We start from the raw sequence: 6,000 nt of genomic DNA on the forward strand, positions 1-6,000 counted from the left end.
GTATTTTTACCTCATAGGATAGGTGTATGCTGATAGTTACTACATATTTGCTAAATTTTTTTAATGTAGTTATACCAATCTACACTTACCCAGCTGGAAGTAAGAGTCACAGCTTCTCCACATACTTGCCAATACTTAATATTGTTCATATTTTTAATTTTATGCAAATTAAAACTACAGTGAGTTCCCATTACATAGGTAAATAATGAGAGCTAACTGGTTTTAATTTTTTTGGTGACTGAGATGAGTTTTTTCCTGATATTATTGGATATTTTTGTATTCTCTCTTATGAAAGCCTACTCATCACAATTCATTTACATGTCTATTTTTTGTCTATCATTATTGCCCAGCAACTGATCTGTGCATTCCCAAAAGGTAAGGGATGCTTTTAATAGAACTTTCTATTCCCAATGTATGCTGCTCTGCTCTACTACATTGCAAATTTGAAAAACACCAGTTTTAATGAAATAAGTGAAATTATTAAAGAGCTCCCCCTGCATGTCAGGTGCTTTTTGTACATTATCTCAGTTAACCCCAATAGTAACACTATTTACAGATGTGGGACTTGAGTCTCAGAAAGCGCCCGTTATTTGCGATGGCTACAGAGCTAGGAAGTGGCTTGCATTGCTATAGTTTCAAAACAGAATTTTTGGATTCAAAAACTATTCTTGCTCCACTGAACCCATCATAATGTCTTTCCATTAGAAAAACTTCTTCCACTGTATTCATTGTACACTCATTTACAGACTGTGATGGCAGATCATGCGATGCTTCTCACTGGCCATGTTTTTCTTCTGTTCTCTGGGCTTAAAGCTAAACTACATTTCCTAGGACACTGAAAGTCAGGTTGCATCTGTGACCAAGCCATGGAAATGTAATGTGATTTGGTTTTGTTCATGCCACTCCCTGTTCTCTCCCATAAAAACCTCCCACATGGAATCCTCCACTTAACTGTTTCTGTGGAAGATGAGGCCGTAATAAGTTATGAGGATACTAGGTTGAATTATTCCTTGAATTACTATGCAGAACAGAAAATTTCACCCCGTCACCTCCTCCTACCATCACATTAGCTTGTCACCATTGCACATTAAGCTTTTATCGTGACAGGCCACAGAGATTTCAGAGTGTGTTATAGCAGTCTAGCCTAATATAATCTCTCTTTAGGTGTCAGTGATACAGAGATGAACAGCCATTAAACTCAGGAAATTGCAGTTTGATAAAAAAATCCTAACACGATATCACAAATGTTACAATAAAGGTACAAACCAAATTCTATGGCAAATGATAATGGTAGAGCAAAGCTACTGTGTAAACTTAAGGAATATCTCACTAAGAAGATGATATTTTGATGTGTCCCTTAAAAGCTTTGATGAAAGCAATAGTTATTTCAGGTTTTAGAAATACTGTGTTTCCTGAAATAAAAGACCTAGGTGGAAAATAATCAGTCTTGAAAACTACAGCTCAAGAATCTCAACCCCAATCAGCCTATCCTTACCTTACCTGCCTTACGGAGTAGCCTCCAAGCACGAAAATAGTGATGGCTGGCATTTTTGAGCTCTAGTTTTCAAGGGTGACTTTTTTTTCTGGCTAGGTCTTATTTTCAAGGCAAGTGGTATGAGAAAATTCATAGAAAGCTTAAAAATCATGGTGTACTTCCTGGAGATTTATGAAGATCTATGTGCCTGGAGTGTAACTCATAAAGAGCATTAGGTGATATTATGGATAGCTAAGTTCGGTAGAGTTTGATAGGCAGTTAGAAAAGGACCAGGCCCAAGACAGAGTGAGAACAGAAGTGAGGCAAATTAAGCCTGAGGCTGAGGGCTGAGTTGAGAAAAACTGGGCCCCAAGGTTGAGACACAATGACTAGGCCTGGGAGCCTCCCCAGAGATAAACAGCAACTTAGAGCTGTACTGTAACTAGCACGGTCTGATCCAGCAAGCCTGAACAATGTAACACACACATAGAAACAATGTAACAGACAGGCAGCCAGATGACCAGAACCCTCTGCCCCTCACTCCTAACCCTTCCAGAAATGCTTTTGTTCTTCTTCTGTGTGCCCTTGCTATGCACCTTGTTTTTCTATTAGACCAATATTAACTAAGTGACTGTACTTGTAATCATATAGGTTGATTATATAAACCCCTAGACAAAGATCCTTAGCAGCAACTCACTTTCGGAATCCCCTCCTGGCTCTCAGGAACTTTCTCTTAATGAAACTCCTACTCTTCACCTTCTTTGTCCTGAGTCCATTCTTTGGTGTTGAGAGACACAAACTGGGCATTACTAACAGGTTGGGAGTGACTTCCCTGTAACAGTAAGAGGAGAGTCCAATAAAACAAGCTGGTGACTGAAATTGAAAATGTCATGAAAAGGAATTAGAACTTGTTCTTATAATCCGTGCAGAGCCACCTTTCATGAATTGTAGGAACAAGAAGGTAGGAAATTATTCGAAGGTGTTGCAATTATCCAGGTGAAAGAAACAATGAGAATCAAAACTAAGACACTGTAAATAGGAATCAAGAAGAGGTAAATTCTCAAAATTAATACTGCTGTGGAGGCAAAAGGAATAATATTCTGACTCTTTCTTTTATTGAATGTCATCCACTATTAGAAAAGTACCTATAAATCAACTTCGAATGAATCTTTGTTGTGTGGAAGTTTCATTCCAGATACATGTTACTTTTAAAAATATCAATTGTTGATTTATTTTTCTAATTTTTAGAACTGCTAAAGTACATATCTACTTACAGTATTCTCATCAATAACATTATACCCATAAAAAACAAGTTATGGTTCTGTAATCTTTATTTTTTATATGCCCTTCCTCAACTTATCAGACTTTGTTTCCTGTTTTAGACTAAAGACAAGCAATTTAATTCTAGAAACAATTTGTGAGCCTCATTGACACAGCTAATTTTATATAAACCTGGGTATTTTGTCTCCCAAAAGAATAAATCTGAGGACAAAAGAGAAATTTAGGAGAGTGTTTATTAGAAATAGCAAGAATAAAGCTCTTGCTGGATACCCACCAAGAGGGAAAAGTCCAGGATATTTTTTTGTGTCAGCCTTATATAGCTAGGCAGAATTGCATGTGTGTGTGTGTGTGTGTGTGTGTGTGTGTGTGTGTGTGTATGTGTTGGAGGTGCTTCAGAGGAGAAAACTCAAAAAGAGTTCTAAAAGAAACTAGTTACCTTGCATTTCTAAAGTTTTCTCTGACTCTACTTGAAGTCCTGGTCTAGAGGCAGAGAGGAACTGTCATAACATATCTTGAATTAGAGTCATGCCTGGAGGGAAGAGTCTTTATCTTTTTATTTTCATCCCAACCTGCTATCCTTTGTCTTTGTGTTTATCTTTGCATCTCTAAGCTTGTTTTAGCTGCTTGAATTATGTAGCTCTTAACCTGGGTGGGATATTTTCTTTTCTTTTGTGGGGCTCTATCCACCAGACTCTATGGGCCCTATCATTAGGCCTCTCTGACTACCTCTCTAAACTACCACATCACTATGTTTTTAGCATAGCAATAGGCTCTAAGGATAAAGAAACTGTAAAGCTCAATTTCTGTTTATAGAAAGCCAGGCCTCCTATAGATAAGAAAACAACAGTAGGTCAAAAATGAGGTGCTCAAACATCAAATGACTAGAATGCAGTCTATGATAACTACCAAGGTGAGGGTTCAAAATGCTATGATGGATGATTCAAAGGACTGAAGTTAAGGGGTTACGTGTAGTTGGCAATGCTCTTTATAGACCATAGCCAGTGTGATATAGATTTCGGTGATGAAGGCAATGTTGTTGATGAAGATGATGATGATGACTGATGATGATGACTGATGATAGTGGTAGTGGCGGTGATGATAGTGGTGGTGTTGGTGGTGGCAGTGATGGGGGAAAACAAGATCCTTTGTAGCACTTACAGTTGTATCAGCAAGTGCTGAGGTGCCTTCGGGGCTCACAGCCAGGCATACCATTCATTCAGATGCAAACTTGATCTCCTGCATTAATGATTCAAACCACTGATTCTGTAGTAATAGTGATGATAACTGTTAGCATAAGAGTCAATTTCTGCTGTTTGCTTTGCTTCTTCAGGGGATGAAAGGTAGTTTTATAAAACTACCCTTGGATTTAGAGAATAAAGCAAACACACAGGAGGAAATATATCACCAAGGATTAAGAAAGCTCATGTATCAGGATCAGGGTGGGAGACACCCAGAAGCTTAGCAACAGAAATGAAAGAGGAGTTTCTTCACCTCTGCCACTGAAAATATATTTACAAACTGAATCACAAGCACAGGGGAAAGGGTAGGCCACTATACAATGAGGAGACTTAGGGGGGAAAAGCAGCAAGGAGGATTTTAGCTTGGTTTTTGGAGGATTAAATAAGGCTGATGCCAGGAACATCATGAAGTAAATTTCCCAAAGGGGAAAAAATTTGGCAGAAAACTAGAATCATGTGTTTAGAAATGAACATTATTCTTTCAACTGTCACAACAAAAACTGAATTGTTTAGCTAGAAATGAATTTTGGAAAGAACATAATAGATGCATTCATTCATTCACTCATTCTCAAATACATATTGAATGTCTTTTGTAGACCAGATCCAGTGCTAGGTTTTGGTAGAAAAAAACAAAAACAAAAAACGCTGAGACAGTGTAATCTCCTCTAAGAAATTTTCGGTCATGGAGGATGATTCATGGGGGCGGGCAGGGGTGTGTGTGTGTGCGTGTGTGTGTGTGTGTGTGTGTGTGTGTGTGTGGAGATAGAGACAAAGAGGTACAGAGACAGAGAGACAAAAAGACAGAGAAAAAAAGAAACATCCTGTGTGAATCTAGATAAGTTGCTAAGTGTGAAATTCTTGTTTGCCTGGCAAGGTTTAGAAAGAGTTTCCAGAGGAGAAATGATCCTGAGTAAGGATATGCAGGGTGAATAGGAATGACTATGAGAAAAAAGTGGAATAAGCCTTTAAGGAAACGGCAAAAAAAAAAAAAAAGAAAAGAAAAACAGAAAATGCATTAGTAGTAATTATTATAAGACATAGTCACTGATAGATGCTGAGTGGCTAAAAATTTGAGGACAAACAAAACTTATACAGTCTCAAAGTATCTCCTTCAATATAAGTAGTAATTATAAAGGTAAAGATAGTAATCTTACAGAATAAAAACCCAGGAGAAACCATCTTCTAATGGACAGAGTCAATATCACCAATAATAATACACATCCACATTAGAAACCCCAGATATGAGGCACTCAGAAGGACACATCTTTTATGTGCTATTCCTCTCAAAAATGCATATAACTTCAGTCTAATTATAAGAAAACAGGGAAAACCAAAACTGAGGGAACTTCAACAAAATAACTGACCAGTACTGTTCAAAAGTGTCAATGTCAGGAATGACAAAGAAAGACCAGGGAACTCTTATACTCTGTAGACTGATAGGAAGAAATAACTAAATGCAAATTGGGAGCTCAGATCTGCTATAGAACAACAAAAAAGGAAGAAACAGGTGGAACTAGATAAGGTCTTTAGTTAATATTTTTTCAATTTGAATTTCTTTTATTTGATAAATGTGATATAAGATGTGAGGAAAGAGGAGGGAAGAATATATGGAAAGTCTCTGTACTGGTTTTTCAACTTTTCTGTAAGTCTGAATTTGGTTCAAAATTAAAATGTTAAAAAAAGACATTCCTGTTTAAGATAGTAGAGTGTACCTATTGGTGGATAAGTCCACCGATAAAATCTTAGTTTAAAATATTTTGGGGATGATGTAGAGATGAGGTAGGCCAAGTCCTTCCTAAGGAATTTAGGTTTAATTCTATAGTGATGACAAGATTTTGGGGAGGTTGAACAAAAAAGTATCATAATCACATATGTGTTTATGAATACCTGTTAGGTCATAGTGTGGACAGGAAGGTAAGGATGGTGGAGTCATGGACTCTGTTAAAGTAGCCATGAAACCAGGGAAAGATGCTAAAGACTTCTACCAATATAGTTGCAAAGAGGATG

At 37.3% G+C, this 6,000-nt stretch overlaps 1 pseudogene; it reads right to left on the bottom strand.

Annotated features, from left to right (window-relative positions):
• The window catches only part of LOC101707630 (T-complex protein 1 subunit eta pseudogene), a 52,467-nt pseudogene extending 48,500 nt beyond the window's left edge, over window positions 1-3,967 (bottom strand).
• Between the last annotated feature and the right edge of the window lie 2,033 nt (window positions 3,968-6,000).

Source organism: Heterocephalus glaber, unplaced genomic scaffold (genome assembly GCF_053883595.1).
Source record: "Heterocephalus glaber isolate CG9 unplaced genomic scaffold, H.glaber_assembly_v1.0 deba00000347, whole genome shotgun sequence".
NCBI classification, from domain to species: Eukaryota; Metazoa; Chordata; class Mammalia; order Rodentia; family Bathyergidae; genus Heterocephalus; species Heterocephalus glaber.